This window comes from Amblyomma maculatum, chromosome 6 (assembly GCF_055883805.1).
Source record: "Amblyomma maculatum isolate TAMU_Amacu chromosome 6, ASM5588380v1, whole genome shotgun sequence".
Classification (NCBI taxonomy): domain Eukaryota; kingdom Metazoa; phylum Arthropoda; class Arachnida; order Ixodida; family Ixodidae; genus Amblyomma; species Amblyomma maculatum.
This window is the reverse complement of record NC_139349.1, coordinates 108,751,852-108,771,940: the sequence shown is the minus strand read 5'-3', so window position 1 is coordinate 108,771,940 and position 20,089 is coordinate 108,751,852. Positions and strand designations below refer to the sequence as shown.

The following is a 20,089-nucleotide window of genomic DNA, read 5'->3' as shown; positions in this document are numbered from 1 at the left end:
CGCAGTATATATACCATACAGTGGTATGGCATCTTGTTAGTCAACGTTTGGCTATAGCTCTTTCTAGAAAGTCAGCCGCAGTCCTGAACTGCGTGGACAGCTCGGAGCGTTAGGCAAATGATCATCTTGTTTAGAAGGCTATTTTTTCATTTGATGGAAAGAAGAAAGGGGAGTCGCACTTTCCTAAACAGTTTTTATAACCTGAATTTTTGTCTGCCTTACTGGTATCGCATGCCAGATGGCGCTTATTTTCCGATTGCTAACGGTGTAATCATCTTTCATTCTTTTTTGTAACAGCTAACAAGATGGTCTTCAGTCCATAATATGAGTACTGTTATCTTATCAAGGGCGTATTTCTGAATACCCCTTTGGGGAAAGCTTTAGGACGGCGGTGTGGGACAGTGATGACGGTTATAGTTTTGTAATAAAAAATATATCTCACTTCGTTGGAGAAAATACTTCGAAAGAAAATGGAAACAACTTCGACCGCATAAATTCGTCCCTAAACCTTCTCAATATATTTTTTTTTTCTCTCGTGAGACCGTAAACAGCAGCTACTCTGCGTATCGAGCATACTGAATTAAAGCATCTTCTTTTCTCGGGTATACACATCCCCGTATTCACAAAGGCTCTTTCCCTTACACCTACTCTGCATTGCATTGCGTACCGAAAGCTGTCAAATCCAGGCTTTCGCATCTGAGCATGAGCACTAAAGACTAGCGGCACGCAGTAAACGCTATTCTAAATCTACCTAATTTTAGACGACCTATATACAACGCATGCTGGTTGCGCCTGCAGAATCTGTTTCTTGTTCTAATGACGCATGTTTCATTGTTTTAATACTGGATCCAACAAATCAGGATTCTATTGCTTTTACTCGGTGAGAGATGGTGATGAAACCGTAGCCTTTTGCCTCTTCAATGATGACAAAATTGGCCAACTGCTGCCTCAACGACTGTACTCTCATACACGTCATCAAAAACCGCTTCAGAATAATAGTACGCCGTAATTGCAGTACTCTACATACCAAATGAATAAATTGCGCCTTACTGCAATTACTGCAGTTACAATTAATTGAAGTTATAATGATGATAAGGAGTATCCATATCATGGTGTCCATTAGCGACATTTAAATTGTCCCTCCGGCATCGTTTAGTCCACGACGAAAGGACAGCGTCAAGTTGAAAGCATAATGCTGAAGCGCAAGATGGTGAGTAGGTTCATCTCATTAGCGTCAATCATTACTTTTGCTGGCAAAATGATAAAATGCAAAATTAAAATAAATTACCAATTACTGCTACTATGGTACTGGTCAAGACATAGCTTTTCACCACGTTAGTGTAACAGTAGTTTCTAGAGCAAAGGCTGCGCATGTGATGGGCAGTCGGTGTCACTCTTGTGTAGAGCGCTCTATCAGGTCATATCGGTCTACAAAAGCCGAAATCAGACTCCAGACCCCGATTTCTGGGCGCTGTGATTGCGTCTAGCTTGCTTGCGGGCCTCTGTAGCACAGTGTCATCTCAAATGCTGCCTCTGCAACCTACCACGTGCGGAGAGGTCTGGCTTTGCTTACACAGAAGTGCATTACTCGAGCGCTCGTGATGCCAACTGCACAGTGCTTTCCAGAGCAGCCGCTAAGGGTATTGAGAGAGATCCTCTCTTTCATTTCCTGTTTATTTATTTATTTTCTTTCTTTCTTTCTTTCTTCCTTTCTTTCTTTCTTTCTTTCTTTCTTTCTTTCTTTATATTTCTTTATTTTCTGCTTTTCTTTTTTTATTCTCTTACTCCATGTGCCTCCTTTTTAAAACTGTGTACAGCAATGACTCGGAGTGATATGTTGCTTGATTGATTGATTCATTCATTCATTCATTCATTCATTCATTGACTGACTGACTGACTGACTGACTGACTGACTGACTGACTGACTGACTGACTGACTGACTGACTGACTGACTGACTGACTGACTGACTGACTGACTGACTGACTGACTGACTGACTGACTGACTGACTGACTGACTGACTGACTGACTGACTGACTGACTGACTGACTGACTGATTGATTCATTCATTCATTCATTGATTCATTCATTCATTAATTCATTCATCCGTGAACATAAGAACAAAAAAATGCTCACCAGAACAATCCCTGAAAAAACTTCCCAATAACGGCAAGCAATTGCTGACACCATTGTACCATGATAAAGTAAAAATCAAGGTAAGTATTTGGGATCAAAGAAAATACCAAATTGTTATCTTAGCGTTGTCATCCAATGTCTTGCCGATCTCGTCAATCATCACAGCCTTTACAGGTAAAGCACCTTGCTGCCTAATTGCTCCTGAGTGGCACAAAAAAAAATTTAAAGACTGGCACGCGCGAAGTATAGGATTATTATTATTTTAATTTATTGGTGGTGGCTGCTGCGCGTTTTTATTGGCTGCACGTTCAGAAAGGTGCGAGGCTTAGTCATTTATGAATTTACCAGTAGCATTGGCTGGTAATATTGCGCCGTATATGAAAATGTTAGACTGGATTTTGCCATTCGTAAAGAAAGAAAGTCGGTTCCCTTGTGCTTATTGAACATAAAGCGTACTGCCCGTTTGTGCATTTTTCCCAGACATATCCTAGCTTCCTCGTATATGAATACTTCACATGAAAGCGAAGCAATCGTTTTCTTCGCATGGGAGAATCATACAGTGAGAATTTGCAACCCCTAGGTGCCCCTCAAAGTTTACGACGAATAATTAGAAATTCGCGCACTGTGAAAAAATAATCAGATATTCGCACACGCCAGCGCTCAAGTTTTCTTCTCTTTTTTCGCTATGCAGGCACAATAACCCCACACTAAGATATTTTAGCACAACAGCAAGATTCTCGTACTTTGCGCCCTCCTTAACTAACTGAAGCACCATTAGCAAAGAAGGAAAATTAAACGGGTTATACTGTCTGGATATACGAAGAACTTTGTTTTCGTAAAAGTTATTATCATGTCTCACAATTCAAAATAGTCTAGACAAGAACCTCATGCATTACGCCGTCTACTGCCACTTTTCACACAAGTAAAGAACATACAAAGTACTTTTTCATTGGCTGGTTGAAAACAAAACAAAAACAACCCTTGAATAACGTCATGCAGTCATCAGCAATTGAAGGAATTTTAGTATTTGTATTGCGAGCAGGAAGCGGCGATTGATTGATTGATTGATTGATTGATTGATTGATTGATTGATTGATTGATTGATTGATTGATTGATTGATTGATTGATTGATTGGGGGGGACGTTTCAAGAGCAAGAACTGTCAGTGTCCCGAAACTGCTTCCTGGGTCGCTGGTAAGGTGCGATCGAACCAACGAAACAAGAACGTACGCCATAATGCGTTAGTTTAAAGAAAAGCTTACGCTTTTGCAACTGTCAAGCAGAATTTAACTGCGACGACGAGTAACCGGAACGTTTTCACTTGAATCTCAAAGCGGAATGGTTATGGCCCAAATTAATATTAGAACGGTGAATCAGGCCAATTGGTGGATGCTCTTTCCTATACACGATTTTGTATTTTCAGTTTCGTCAGCGAAACAAGAAGCGGACAGAAGAAAGGACGCCAGAGCACCGATTCGGTGCTGCGTTTTTAAAAACGCGCAAGCTCAAATTTATTCCGGGAAATCCGGCACGTGCTGCGAGAAAGCGAAAGTAGCACAGAGCACGGAAATCATAAATTGACAATGCGTGAGCTGCCCGCACAAACAAACACGCATAGCAACCGCTTTCTCGTGCAAAACGATTGAAAGCTGGCTGACCCAAATGGCAATCTGTTTTGTGATACAGAATTCCTAGCCTGACCCTCCTTGTCAAATTATTTTTGTGCCTAAAAACGATTTTCTTATCCCTAATATGGGTACACTAGAATCCTTCCAGTGGCCAAAAATTGTTTCAATGGGAGCTTCCCGTATATCGAATGGATATCGTGCACAGCACACTTTCAATGTACACATGTTTTTGGCACATCCATGATTTCGACGTGCAGAAAGAAGTGTGTTCGTGATCGCTTTATTTTTTCATATATATTATGCGCGAGTCGGCGCTTGTGTCGTATTCGTTTTTCTCTTCGTCTAATTTTAAAACCAGTAACGAGAAACAAAAGCCTGTAGCAAAACCAAACGAATATTACTTGTGGTTGCGCCAGCTTCACAAGACTTACAGAAAAAAAGTTCGTAGCAGCAAAGAAAAGTTCAAGCGCTGAGCCTCTTTTACTATACATTGACTCCGATTTTCATTCAAATTTTTAGAAATATTCTTAGGTGTTGCGTACACAGCACGCTGTTGTGCTCGCAATAAAAAGCCCCTGCTTCTCTAGATCTGTTTATTGAGTGACGTTGCAATATAAGTGAGGAAACGGAAATGCTCGTCGTTTACTGTATTAAGGAAAAAACAGGTTATCCCCCACTCGGCATATAACTAAGTGTCGATTGGATTCACTGCCACTAAACTTCTCTGTGTACTCTTGGTCAACATATTTGTCTGCCTGTCACGCTGAAGATTTTCCGCTGATAATTAAACGAATGCGCTTGCTTTCTGTGTGAGCAGTTTGTGATTGTTAATGATTGCTTTTATAGACCTACAGGATCAACCAAAAGTTCTCAGGGGACAGACTACTTGTTTTTTATACAGATTTTCATTCTTAAATTTTGAGCTTAGGATTGGTCGTAACTTCCCCATTTCGCACCACACACGCGGACCCTATGACCTGGGAAACTTTTACAAACACTGCGCATACTGCAACGTAGTGAACGCAGTGTTTCCACCTTCTTCTCTGCCGTCAGTCATACGCTTAAGGCACCCTGGTGCAATTTCCGCAAAGCAGACAGTGCGGTAATAAAGAGAAAAAGCGCATCACAAACAGAAGTTGCACAAGGTACCTTGTGCAACGGCTTCTGTCTGCGCTCCATTTGTTTCACAAAATGAAACAGCCAACTACATAAGTAAATATATGTAAAAAGTACAAAACAAGAAAGTGGTACGAACTGATTTTGGCGAAGCCTGAAGCGCCAAAAGGGCAGGGACGTGTCGTGTGTCTGTCTTACGTCCTGGTAGAACGAGAGGAAGAAGATGATTACGCGGTACAAAAAAGCACTGGACAAGGGTAGAGGGGGGGGGGGGGGGAAGCCTCAGTTCGCAGGTCGAGCCAACGTTTCGACAACTGGACCTATCTTCGTCAGGGCAGCAAGACAAGTCCACTTGTCGAACCGTTGGCTCGACCTGCGAACTGAGGCTTCCCCCTCACCTTCTACCCTTGTTCAGTGCTCTTCCTCTCATGTCCTTGCCATTTCTACATTTCAGGCTTCGCTAAGAAGAATAAACTCCATCAACTAGCCCAAGAAACAGCCTTGCTAGTACGAACTGTTTCATGCATCTACCGCGTTCTCATAAACAAATGATTTAACTCTAATATTGATACATTCTCCCTTTTGATTTCTTACAAGTGAGGCAGGTTTAAATTACAGCTCAGGAGGCATCACGCGCGTGAACGTTGCACAAGCCTGTAAATGAGTTAGTCATATAGTACTCATTGCCAGCCTGACACGTATATATCGTTTGCGCCCCGCACGGAGCGCGCCCACACCCACAGCCCGAGGCGCGATTACGCAGAACAACACCACTTCCTCGTTCCGAACCACCCGAAGGACTCTCCTCTCCCCCCTACACAGCGGGGGAAACACGAACGACCGCGTGGTTCGTTCCTGGAAATGAGTGAAGCGCTACACAACGTCCGAATTCTCCGCCCTTCGCTGCAGTCCTCACCGAAGGCGGGCGATATTTTGCTCGTATTCCCTCGAGAATCTCGTCTTCAGGCGGCGGAGCCCATTTCATTCACTTCATTTTTGTATTTTTTTTTTATTTTTACGTGCGCGTGTTTCGAAGGAAAATCATTTTGTGGTGAGTCTGTTATGTTCGTGCACAGTTAAATATCTGTATGGACGATTGCGTACGCCATTTTGCTGAATTTCTTTTTTTTATTCGCATTCCTTTCGGTGCTTCATAGCCGCAGCGGCTTGCTTCACGACGCTAGTCCTCGTGCGTGCACCGCTATGTACGTGCAGGGCTGCGGGCAAACCGCGCGGTTCAGACGGGGCTTTCCTAGGAACGACGCGGCTGCGCCGTCGCGGTGCCGACGACCCCCGTTCAACCCGCGCAAGCTGTTGCTCGCGTGTTTCCCTCTCGTTATACTCGACGGCAAACGCGGCGCGACAAGCGGCTGGAGGAAAAGAGGGCCCAGCGTTGACGCGGCGCCGGCGACGACGACGTCACGCCGAGACGCTGCTCCGCTGCGGACGATGCCTCCTCCTCTGTGCTCCGAGACGGATGCGGCACGGCAGACTCGCGCACACGCCACCGCTGTTGTAACTGATTCAATTCGTTACGGCTGTTGTAGTTTTAAGATAACTTCGTTTATTTACAACAACAATTGAGAATCAAATACAACATCTTTAAGAGGGGAGCAAAAGCTCGGAAAATACACATGCTCATCGATGGGGCTCCCCGTTCGTTCTGTCTGCCCGCATTCTTTTCTCCCTCCGGTCGGAGGGGTCCGCGGTCCGATTGTCCCGGCGTTGGCCCCTCTCCCATGGCATCCCGCAGAGGGTGGCCCGGGGAGGAGCTGTCGCCGGCCATAAATTGCTGAAGGTGCCTGTTTAGTGTCAGGCGAACACTTTACACAAAGGGAGCAAAAAAAGGAGAGAAAAACGCAAGTTTCAACACTGCCCCGCCGAATGAGCTTGCTCATTCTCCGTTTTCGAAAAGCTCTAATGGGTACAGTAGCTGAACGGGGCGTCGTATCGTTTTCCCCTGCGACATCCCGACTTCACAAGAGCGAACTTTTCCTTCGCGCCCGGGATTTATGGCAGCGATGATCCCGCTCTTCCAGAGCAGTCGCGGCCGGTTCTCTCGGACCAAAACAACCTCTCCAACTCGAGGATTCGCGGAATTGGTTCGCTTAGAGGCGTACGCAGAGCGCAGCTGCCCCAAGTATTCTCTCTGCCATGCCTGCCAAAACAAGTTCAAGATCTGGCCTCTTTTCTTCCAGAGCGCACGCAGCGAAGCCGCGGACGTCTCAATGGCTCGTGTTTCAGGCGAAGGCAGAGCAGTTAGGCGTCTTCCGGTTAAGAAGCTAGCCGGTGTCAGTGGGGCGCCGTCCTTAGGGTCCTCGTAAGTGTACGCGAGGGGTCTGGAATTTATCACTGCCTCTACTTCGACCAAAACGGTTGACAGCTCAATAGCGTCCAGGCAGTGAGGTCCGATCGTTTTCCTCAGCGCGCTTTTCACGCTACTGACTAGCCTCTCGTAGAACCCGCCCCACCACGGCGCCCGCTCAGCGATAAATTTCCATTCTATGCTTGAATTGGCGAAATGGTCCTGTGTGTCAGGGTGTCGCAGGAGCTTCCACAAAATGCCCATATCTTTCGAGGCTCGTTTAAACGAAAGAGCATTGTCTGAGTAAATGATTCGGCACAAGCCCCTTCGCGACACAAATCGTCGGAACGCCTGGATTAGACGCTCAGTACTCATGTCCACAACAAGTTCAAGATGCACGGCTCGCGTCATAGCACATGTAAATAGCACAATATATGAATTCAGCGTCCGACTGTTCTCCCTCACCATGAGGGGTCCGGCGAAATCCAGGCCCACGACCTGGAATGGGTCTGCTTGGGACGTTCGATCAGGTGGAAGGAGCCCAGTCGGTGCATCGAAATGAGAAGCACTATACCGTCTACACACCACACACGACCTCACCACACTTTTCACCAGCTGAAGGCCGCGCACAATCCAGTACTTCTCTCGAAGCTGCACGAGTGTGTCCCTGGCGCAGTTGGTCCCACGAAAGGGTCCCTTTCCAAATCACTTGAAATAGCGCCTTTTGCCCTCATCGTGTATGGGGATAAAAATCCAAGAGGGTCGTACAATCGTGCCGTTGTTTGCAGTACAAAGCGCTTGGTGTTTATCCTTTCCTTGGAGAATTCAATGATCGGGTCCAGGGAAAAAGTGAGAATGTTTTCGTTTGCCTGCCAGGTGAGACCAAGCACCTTTAACAAGTCCGCTGGCTGACCTAGCGGCCTTTCGTTCGGGCAACTTTCCTGGAAAATTGACTTCATCATCTCGCTGTTCGATCCCCATTTATGCAAACGCATTGAGGCTGCTTCAAAAATGCCGTTCGCCTGCTCGTAAATTTCTGCGGCTTCTTCATCGTTGGCAGCACCACACAGCAAGTCGTCGACGTAAATGCTTCCCTTGAGAAGCTCAGCAGTATCGGGATATTGGTCTTTGACACTGTCAAAGTGGTGTCGCAGCGTCGCCGCCAGCAGGAAGGGACTAGACGTAACTCCAAATGGCACGCGTGCCATTCTTAACACTACGGGTTTGGGGAGCGGTTTGTCCGTTTTGGGGCTGCTTTCATACCACAAAAACCTCAATGAATCCCTGTCTTCAGGAGCCACCCTAATTTGTAGAAATGCCTTCTCCACATCGGCCACCAGCGCGATTCTATGGCGTCGGAAATTCAGCAGCAGCCGAAGAAGCTCTGGATTTAAATTTGGTCCGCATTCTATATTCTCGTTAAGAGATTTTGCTCCCAATCCATGAGCCGATGCGTCGAAGACAATTCTCAACTTTGTCGTGCTGCTGCTCTCACGAAGTACAGGCTGGTGGGGCATATAGTAAATATGTTGACCGTCGTTACAAGCCTCATCGGGCACGATCTCCGCTATGCCTTCGGTCACCAAGCGTCGCACTTCGACATCGTACTCACTCATTAGAGCAGGCGTCCTGTTCAGTCTTTTCCTCAACTGGCGGAATCGTTTTTCTGCTACTGCTCGTTTATCTTGAAGATTGACTTGCTCCTTCCAAGGAAGCTTCACCTCATACCGCTGATCAACAACCTTTACGGTCTTGGCAAAGCCTTCCCAGAGAAACTTGCCGGAGGTATCTTCCTGTGTGTCGGAGACTCCAATGCTTTCCAACTCCCAGAAACACCTCAAAACAGGCTCAACTTGTTGGTCTGCAACCGTAGTTCTTAGCACGACTGCATGGGCGCAAGTGATATCTTTGCAGGGGAATGACGTTTGCCCCTGCACTGCCCAGCCAAACACTGTTTCGAGTGCTGTTAGCCTGTCGCCCAGTTTCGTCACCTTGCCAGTTAGAAACTCCCAAAAGTGATCTGAGCCCACCAGAACGTCGATCCCTGCTGTATTGGGATAACAGCATTCGTCACCCGGTGGCAAAGAAAGCTCGTGGAGAGTCTCTATAACTCGCTTATCTGGACAAGGAATGGCCTGTTCGCATATTGTAGGCGTTTCTAAGGCTTCAAATTTGAATTGAGTTTTCGGATCGTCCTTTGCCAATAGACACACCTCAACGCGCCGGAATGTGCGCTGCTTTTGCTGCCCTCCGAAAATTCCAATCGACAGTATCTCTGTTCCGAGCAATTTGCAACCAAGTTTTTTAGAGCAGTCTTCTGTAATGAATGTTCTCTGACTGCCGCTGTCAAAGAGGACTCGGGAAACCTTTCTTGATTTACTTCCCTTGTTCAGGGCTGTCACAGTAGGCATTAGGACGGTGCGGTGATTGGGGTCTTCTGATCCTGAAGCATGCAGGTTTACGGGTTGCACCCCTTCGTTGGCCGACCGTGCGTTTTCGGCTTCGTTGATTGCAGGGTCGCATAACGCTGTTGCATGTCTGCGCTTGCACTTTTTGCAGCTGATATTGACTCTGCATTGCCTTGAACGATGTCCATGCTTCGTGCACCGAAAACATCCGCCTTTCGCTGTTAATATCGCTTTTCTTTCTTTGACTGACATCTTCGATTGGCACTCTTGGCTGTCATGACCTTTCGATTTGCAAAATACGCATTCCATGCAGGATGCTGCACCATGCAGGGCTGAGGCAGAAGAAGGGTGAAAGTTCCCTCGTTGATTCCGGGTCTTGTGCCCATCAAAATGAGGAGAAGGCTTACCATGCGTGTCGTCGGGCCTGTCCTCCACCATCCTCTCGCGGCTCTGCAGCTCGAAGCGGAAAAACCTCAGCAGAGATTGTAGAGGCGTCACCTGTGCGGGGTCTGATGGCGAGCTCGTTGACCCAGAATCATCGCTTATCGTTGACGCTGTTGCCTTGTGGGCCTCAGCATATGTGCGATGAAAGTCCAGGATCAACTCCTTCGGCATAGCACGGAGAAGGACGGGATACAGCATCGCCTGGTAACCACCTTCGTCGATGCCCAGCGCCTTGAGTCCCCGCATGTGAACTTGTACATCATCATATAGCCGCCGCAAGGCCGCCACGTTCTTCGCAGATAACACAGGTTTCACATCAATCAGGCCTTGCATGTGATCTTGAATCAACGCTTCCTGATTCCCAAAGCGCTGCTGCAAAATGTCGACCGCGTCGTTGTAGCAATCACCTGATGCTTGCAGTCCGGCGATTGCTGTCTTGGCCTCTCCTGTCAGCAGCGTCTTTAGGTAATTTAGGCGATCTATGTTGGAAAGATCTGTGTTCTTGTGAACTGCCACCTCGAACTGTTCCCAGAATGGCTGCCAGTTTTTCCGTTTGCCGTCGAATTTGGCCAGTTCCAGCTTCGGAAGTCTAATTTTCTGAGCCGCGGGACTGGTACCAATTGAAGCTTGATTCCGGATATCTTGAGTCCTGATTGCGTGTTCAGCTTCATCTTTTCTCAATTTTAGACGGCAGATGCAGGTAGTCACTCTGTCGCTATATTCGATGACTTGTTCAAATTCAGCTTCTGCTTCATCTTCTTTAACGGTAGGTTCTATTGCCGCATCCACATCGATAAGCTGTTGCTTCACCAATTGTAAACGTTCGATGAGAACGCTCACCTTTTCGATGGTGGGTAGTGGTTCAGCGCCCAAGATGTCGTCCGTTTCTTTGGTCAGCCGCGTCGCTTGGCTTCTGATGGTCTTTCTCTTTTTCCTCAGAACATCCATGTCGCTGCTGTCGTTGGTCGTTTAGTCGCTGGGTCCGGTCGATAGTCCTGATTTCCGTTCCCGGGTTTCGGCACCAAATTTTACTGTTGTAACTGATTCAATTCGTTACGGCTGTTGTAGTTTTAAGATAACTTCGTTTATTTACAACAACAATTGAGAATCAAATACAACATCTTTAAGAGGGGAGCAAAAGCTCGGAAAATACACATGCTCATCGATGGGGCTCCCCGTTCGTTCTGTCTGCCCGCATTCTTTTCTCCCTCCGGTCGGAGGGGTCCGCGGTCCGATTGTCCCGGCGTTGGCCCCTCTCCCATGGCATCCCGCAGAGGGTGGCCCGGGGAGGAGCTGTCGCCGGCCATAAATTGCTGAAGGTGCCTGTTTAGTGTCAGGCGAACACTTTACACAAAGGGAGCAAAAAAAGGAGAGAAAAACGCAAGTTTCAACAACCGCTTTTCCCGGGAGCGATGCGCCGATTGTTCACCGTTAGATACGGAGGGGAAAGAGGGGGGAACGTGAGGGGGAATTTACACGGAAGGCGGACTCGAAGCGGTTGCTCTGCGGACTGTGTGGCATGCGCGTCCTACGTTCGCTTCCTCCTGACGTGCTGCGGTGACACTGTGGATGCACGATTTTCATTTAGTGTCGTCACCACTAGGCGTGCTGCGGTGACACTAAGGATGCTCGACTTTCACTGACTGTCGTCACCACTACAGCACTGGTGAATCAGGCGTATGTCAATGAACTTCGCGCCTATTCAGTGAACTCCACATGAACAGTGCATTCTATGCTTCAAGTGTCGTTCCCAAGCGGCATGCATGCAGAAACAGAGCGAGAGACAGAAGCAGAACAAATCATGGATCACTGATCTGTTGTTAAAAAGTGTTAGTTGATGCATTGAAACCCCTACGGGTCTTTGGCTCACACCTTCGAGAAAGAAGAAACAAAAGCCAGTGTTGCTCAATTCATTATCTGGTACATGGACATATGAACAAAGAGAGGTAAAGGAAATACTTACCATGTGTTTTCTTAGTGTGATTGGCTCCTTGCAGTCGCATGCATCGTATACGACCGAGCAAAGGACATCCCTGGCTGCGCAGTTGCGCGGACAGCTTAGAATGCACTAGCCGCGTTTCTTCGAGCGCGAAAAAGAGGCTCGGCGTTTACCACTTTGTTCTCGGGGCCGTGAGAACCCCTCAGAGTAACGCCTTGGGAAGTTACCGGTGAGAACCACGCGCACGAATTCCGGACACGGATGTTACGCCGCAGGGATGCGCCAAGCTACGTGTATAAATAAACGGGGAATGTCGAATGCAGGCTGGTGCATCCAACGCACACCTCTATCATTTTCAGTCCAGCCGGATAACCGTGCACTGCTGGTAGCCGCAGATTGTGTGGTGTAAACAGCGGTGGGCTTCCATGTAGATTATACGCGTGATATATTCCAACGCCTCGACTAAGTGGTTTACGGGTTTCTTTGATGGTTAGTTTCACGGGCTGGCACACTCGATTGAGTTGGATCATCTGTGCTGTCGCAGTCCGCAAGCGGACCTAAATTCACAGCTTGGCGAACTTCCCCTTAAGGCATACAAATAAAACAACTTAGTGGGATAGCTGGCTTTGCTTAGTTTGGTTTACAGAATTTAACGTCCCAAGCGATTCAAGCTATAATGAACGCCGTAGTGGAAGGCTCCAGAAGTTTTGACCACCTGGGGTTCTTTAACGTGCTCACACATTGCACAATACACGAACGGGCACTTTGCGTTTCACCTCCAGGACGCTTGACTCTTACAGAAATTCATAATAAGCATGAAAGAAACGAGAACAAGGTCTCACAGCGGCATACCAGCATATGTGCGATCGCAAGTATGCTTAATTCTGAGTGTGTTTTTTTTTTTTTTTTTGTCCTGTAATTTTAATTTCGTTTTGCGGTTGTGCATGTTTTGTCGACTAATAATTCAAGTGCGATTGGTAGCACGTGGTTGTTTGTTTAGCTTATTCCACCAAATCAAGAACAAAATGTTCAATTATTTAAAAGCGAAGCCATTAATTAGCAGCATTGAGTAAAACTGTCGGCCTAAGAAGGAACGTCTTACAGATCTACAGCAAAAACTTAGCTTAGTCCGTGACGTTAATAACATGCACCAACATGTAGACGTGTCGAACCTGATGTTATCTTTTCAGTAAAATGCTACAATCACGACCTAAATAAGCAGCCGCAAGATCATGACTGCAAGTGTACACGAGAACAACGCTGACAGCATGTCTTAACCAGCCACCTTTATAAGCTTGCGTTCATATATGATGTTGTGTTGCATTGCTTTGTAAAACCACGTCATTATGAGCCGTATAGTCCTGACAGAACATTAAATTAACAAATTATTAAGGGCACCCCCTGAAATGGAGGAAATTTTGAATAACGGAGTAGTTACTCATTAGCGTTCACACAAGAGCAGTCACGCGAATGCAGGGAATGCTCTAGAGTTTTCTCAAAAACTTCAGTTAACGAAAAATTTACCTAGTAGTCCTGGGTTCTAACTGCGGACCAGAAGAGATTTTTCTTCAACTACAAAGTTTCCGTGGAAGGTCTATAGCTTTCGTTTGTCGCCGTGTGGCCACACACGGCACTACGCTGATGAGTCAAAAAACATGACGCGTGTGGAATTGCATATTAATCTTAATAGCGTCAAACACAGGAACGCTGTCTCGCGGGTAATGTTACTCAGTAAAATATCTCTTCAACGAACGTCACATAAACGAGCTTGCCGAAAGGACTAACTTTTGCGAAATCCTCCGACAAGGCGATCACTGCATCCAATGGAAGTAGGTTACAGCTGGCCTAATTTCTAATTTCGTCTTAATGCCACTTTATGTTCTGCGAATGTATTTGAAAGAACTATAGAGTATTGCTTCTACACTCTAAAAAAAAAAGGTGTGATCTTAGTCTTTTTGGGGGGTAAACTGCTTGTCGCTGAGCTAACACCTTTTTGGGGTAAGGTTACGCTGTGTCTTGGAAGACTAAGTATTTATACCATTGCATGTAGTGTAACATTACGCTTCTGGTAGCATAAACTTGCACCTTCACAAGCAGTGTAACTGTATTCTACCTAGGCATAACGTTGCACCTTTCATAAAGGCCTATGTTTTAGTCTGTCGATGGCATAAGCATACCCTTGCATCAAAGGTGCAAGTTTGCACCTTGACAACGTAAGCTTATCCTGTATGTACAGTTGCAAAGTTACCATTTTAGAGTATAAATTTATATTACGACAAAGAGCGCAAAGTTTTGCACCTTTATGGTGCAAGCTTATACCACCAGGAGAAGGATAACGTTGCCCTCCAAGCAGTTTAAAGTAATGCCATATTACATAGGGTATCTAAGCATCATCTTGTGGTATATATATGCTATCCACACAAGAGTACTATTACCAATCTGCATCGTAAACTTGGTCACTGGAAGCAGGAATAAAGCTAACCAATACATTTCAAGATTTTCTGGAAGGAAAGATTATGTTGAAACATTGCAATATCTTTGTGTCGTCTGGAGTGTGAAAGTGAGCAATGTTTCAGGTGAGGTAGGCTGTGTCATGTTGTATTCAAGCCATAAGTTATGTTGCAGAGTGAACAAAAAGAATTTACAGAACAATCGGTTAAGATAACATACCATGGTGTTTATTTTACCTCATTATACACCGAAGTTGCAGCAAGGGACTGGATAATCTTCTCCGCACAGTCAGGGCAGGGATGTACCACGTATTTGACCTGCATAGAAAAGAGAACTTGTAATCAGTTACTCACGAAGAAAGTCTCACAAAACATGCTTATGGAGTAATTAATTCACATATAAAAATAACACTGCACAAAGGGCAAGTAAAAAGGAAGACAGATGGAAATAGTGCACCAGTACAGGCTTCCAAGTGTTTATATAATGAGAATTGTGAAATCACACAATATATAGATCAATGAAAATTCTCCAAATCTGAGCTTTACCTGTGCCACTAACACACACATAGACAACTAGCACATTGCAATCTCAGAAAAAATTGACAATATGCTCAATAAGACACAATATACAATGAGACATATTCTTGTTAGGAGCAGGGTCAAGCCATAGGCATCACTGATGTTGGACTACCCAGAGGGTTATTTAAAGAAATATGAATGAAAACATATTGATAAAATAGAAGCTAGCCTAATAAAGGCAAAAGATGTGATTTAAAAAACCCCTCCCTCTACTCGTTCATATGTGCAGTTCTCCTTTTTTTTATCATTAGCTTTTTATGTTAAACTTTGTTTTATCACCTTCACTTTCACCTTTGTTGTTTGCTGGTTTCCACTCCAACACCCAAACATTATAGTTTGCTTTCACACCTGACCATACCAGTGGTCTTGTTTCTAGTCACCATGGTCTCACCATCCTAGAAAACACTGTCTCTGGTCCTTCATGACATTATCTTATGTTGCCTATAGTGTTAATGTTTTCCTGAGACTACACTGTCTTTAGTCATCTGATCATCCATCACAAGTGACAACTGCAAATCTCTTCTTCTTCTTTTTTTCTTTTTTTTTTGGGGGGGGGGGAGGAGGGATGGGGGGAGGTTCTTTTGTTCTTGCATTCGTTGTCATTTCTTGTGAATATAACGAATGAAGCTTGTTCCTGCAGAGCTTGCTCCTGCAGGGGTATGTCTAAGGCCATTCTATTGTTTCTGCCTTTAGTGCAGTTTACATTCCTGGAAAAAGGCATGAATATACCACAGAGGCTATGCCTTATAAAATGCGGGATACCACTTCTGAAAGATGGAACATTTCATGCTAAAAGAGCAATGATAGCAAGGCACATCCAAAGCACCTTCTGCACATGTGCATTACTGCAGTGATGTCACAGATGCAGAATTATGTAAAGCATGACAATAAAATGCAACTTTTACATAAGTTCATTGCTAGTTTCACACCACACATCAGCTTATGCCGATGCCAAAAACTTCTCGAGACTGCCGTTTCACTTCAAAGCTACATTATCTTGCTCAGGAGGCAAAAAACAATACACTTCAATACCCCTATAATTCCTTGAACAAACCACAAAGCTTGAGATTCTATGTATTGCTGTTTCATGTAATGCTCGCAGCACATGCAGCAGGAATAAAACTTCTCATAAACTGCAATTTGCCAGAACTGTCAACTGCTTATCTCTTTAGATGCCTAACTAATGAAATTGTAAATGCTGACCAATATTATACAAGAATGATTATTAAAAAGTGTTTACAACAAATTTCTCGAAGATTATGTTCTTTACCTTTACAGATTGCAAATCATAAACTATGAAGAGACACCCGTGCAGTCTCTGCCGGTGGGTTGTGCAGCAATGTGGACTTTGGGTATCTGGTACAGCTTCAGGATTAGACTTAATTATATATTCTTTTTGTTTATAAGAGGCAATATGAAAACTGCAAAATTGAAGGCTATTAATGAGTGAGCCTAGGCCTAAAACCCTCCTAATCATCTATGTGGTCTAACATAATGAGCATCAAAAATATTCCTTTAAAAGCTTTGTAAGTTGGTTTTTACACATTACATAACTAAAAAAGGGTGTTGCTGACATTTCTTATTCAGATAATATAGACATATTTTGTGTTTTTGATGATGCAGAAGAAGCTAACATGATTCTGGCAACAATACCAAGTGCAGCAACATTTTTTACATGCAATGTGGGAAAGCAAGACAATAGTTTTCAAATACGCCTTTCCTTGTTCAGTATTTTGAACTACATTGCTCTTTCAGAAAATTTAAGAACTGGGCTCACCTATAATATTGGGGACCCTCATTTCTGGTATATAATACTGTCCCCTAAAATTAAAATGCAAAAGTTAAGTCAATTTTGGTTGATTAGCCATTCAACCATTATCCTCTACCACAGACATGTCCACTGTGCTGCACAATCCAGTTCTAATTGTACTGCAAATTTCATTTCATTCATTATCCCTTTATAGGCCCATAGACATGACATAAGGGGTGGGGGCATATATATATATATATTTGTTAAATGGTAGTGGTGGAACACAAGGAAAATACGCTGAGTACAAATGGCACAAAACAATATAAAGAACACAAAAGAAACAATAAAGCTGAAAGTGCTAAAATACCGTCAATTACATATCACCTGCAGTACTTCATTTTTAGTTTCATTCTATTGTGGACATACCTAGCAACATAAGAGCATGTGAGTTGTTGAAAATTACACCCATCAGAGAACATAACCTTACTGCTGAGAACCAAGTGCAAACAATTTAAATATTAGGTTTTGAAGAAAAAAAGAAAAGAGGTATACATTAACAGCTCACTCAATAAAAAGAAGTCAACATGTTCAGATCGATTACATACTGAAAAAATTCCTCCCTTGCTAACTTGCTCAATAGCACTGAATGGTTCCAAAATCAATGTAATGCCAGGGCTATTGCTCCTCAGCATCGAAAAATATGCTCTTTGATAGACATAAAGCAACAATGAACAGACCACAATGCCACAGCTATGTCGAAAAATACATACCACACAAATCTTGCCGTAAGTAGTCGTCCAGCACTGAAGAAAGCAGGTTGATCTTTAGAAGCAGGAGTAACAGCACTTCTACACCGTATTCCTCCTACTGGCAGGTACGCTGCAGCAAAGGTATCATTCATAACATTAGCATGATACTTGTAACTAGTACATACATAACTATAGTACAAAAAATAATGGCACCACACATGCCACAACAATGACTCAAATATTTTGACAATGAGCTTAAAAGCTACAACTCCTGTTCCTAGATATATCTGTAACAATATCTGCCACCTCTTTACAGTCGAAATAACTGCTTAAATAAACTAGAATAGCAGATTTATGACAAACTGCTAGCACAATGACAATACACATTAACTTCAATGAGGGAATGTCTCAGTACCAGTGAATTGTAGTAATGAGTATAACACAATGTCTGACAACAGAAACTACAGAAGGAAAAGAATGTGTTGTTATTGGTCAGGCATAGCCTCCTTTCTATGGGTCAGGAGGCTGAAAAGTTCAGAATGGAAATAGCTGAGTAGAAACTATAGCAAATCCCCAAATGAAAAATATTAGTGAAATTTTCCTTAGCTCGCTAACGAAAATTAGCACATTTAATCAAAATAGCTGTTTGGGCCAGTTGGTTCATACTTACACCCTAAAAGACCAGCGAAAAAAAAGAAAACAGGTACAAAGGAACACAAAACGTATTTCAGTGCCCGTCCTGTCATTTTTTGTTCCTTTGTCCCCGTAATTATTATTTTTTTTTGCGCTGGTCTTTTTATGTACCGATTACAAAAAGAAAGTCAGTCTTAAAGCAGAGAAGGGGTGACACATGGTTTGCTTCAATGCTGAAGACATCTGATCACCAGCTAACCCAGATTTTTCACTTGTTAAGTGATTTTATCGAGTCCAATATTTATTATCAGTTTTTAACATAAGTGATCAGCAAGTTAAATAACACCATTTACTCGCACACGCCCTCAAACACAATGAAACTCAATTGATAAGTCACTGTCTGGGCGTGCACCATATTGCACGGCATGAGCGAAAATGGCAACACGCAAGGAGACACACACATGGCACGCGACATAAATATTCTCCGACGAGAATCCCAAGCAGTATACATTGAGGCAGATGTCAGTGATCAGCAATATGTGCCACAAAAAAGCGTGTCAATTTAAACGCCCCTTTCTGGACGGAAACAATGCTTTGGACTTACCAGCACGGATAGCAGAGACCAGTTTCAAATTCTTTGAAGAAACGACAGTCTACGTTCTTGCGCAGACGAGACGAAGGACTTGAGCCTGCAGCGAAAAAAAAAAAAAAGCGTGAGAAATGTCTTTTCTGCACATTGCGTCACTGCGACAGTATACATGTACACGAATCGGCTCGGTCCCACCTCTGGTCTCGACGCCATCAGCTCAAAACTGCGGGGTTAAATCGGCGTTCTGAAAGCGTGACTTTAGGATATCAAGCGCGCTGCCTTCGAACGTACAAGTTGCTGGCAAAAGAACCGTAAACTTTACCCATCACCCTGCATGCTCTCCCGCATTTATGGCAACGTTCCCGTAAAGCAGCAACAACAGACGATCAAAATCGATTGTAGGCAGCGAGCAAAAATAATGCGGCATGCAAACACGTCAATGCGTATCACCGGGACTGCATTAGCGCTCGTCGACGCATACTTTCGACCGCGGGATATGCTTGTGAGCGTCGTAGACGACTAAAAATGCACCATTAACATCCCGCAAAAAGGTCGTGACCATCTAAAAATTTTGGGATGCGCCGCTCCTCCAGTCTGAACTGAGGGAGTGGTATGCTCAGGTTGGGATCCAAGACGTCGTGCTCAGAGGCCGTTTCACAGACAAACAAGCAGCGTCGCGGACGTAAGCAATAACAAAACATGTTCAGGCCAAGTTAAATAGCAGAGAAAAACACGTAAAACGAAATGTAAAACGTCACTTACATGCGCGGCTGAAATTTGGCGCCAAGGATCCGTTGGAACGCCACCACCGCGACGACCAGCCATCCGCCGTTTCATTCCGAAGTTCACACTTTCACGAAGTCGTTTCATAGTGAGGCATCGATGAGCGCACTCGATGAAATAATCGCTGAGAGCAACCGAACTTTTCTAAAAACACAGATGAGTACCAACGACAAAGAGCACGAACGCTGACTCGTGCAGCAATCGCCGTCGTCGTCTTCTCGGACTAGCAGAGTCGCAGGGAACGCAGGCAGGCTCAAGCAACTACGAACACGTGACGCTGCGTTGAGAATAAAAGCAACAAAACTAAAAAGCAACTGCTTCGCTTCTCGTCTCACCACCACTCCCCCCTCACCTCCCCTTTCTCCCTGTTTTGCAGTGTACACACTTGTCTGTCCGCCCTTGTTCTGAGTTCGGCCTTGCTCTCTCCACGGTCAAGCTCGCGTAGGAGTCAAAAGACGGGACGGGTGTCGGGGGGGGGGGGGGGGGTGAAGGGGGGAGGCACCGCTTTTTGTAAGAAGATAAGATGCTCCCAACTTTCGACGATTCCCCACCTCCTCCGGGGAAAAACGAGGGGTCCTTT

The 20,089-nt window shown here is 44.8% G+C and overlaps 1 long non-coding RNA gene across 1 annotated transcript; it reads right to left on the bottom strand.

The window, feature by feature from the left end:
• Nucleotides 1-14,633: 14,633 nt before the first annotated feature.
• LOC146186553 (uncharacterized) lies at nucleotides 14,634-19,718 on the bottom strand. Its single transcript, XR_014707862.1, has 4 exons — nucleotides 19,489-19,718; nucleotides 18,742-18,826; nucleotides 17,526-17,634; nucleotides 14,634-14,744 (listed from the first exon to the last, which is right to left on the bottom strand). It is a non-coding gene; the product is annotated as an uncharacterized LOC146186553 (long non-coding RNA).
• Between the last annotated feature and the right edge of the window lie 371 nt (nucleotides 19,719-20,089).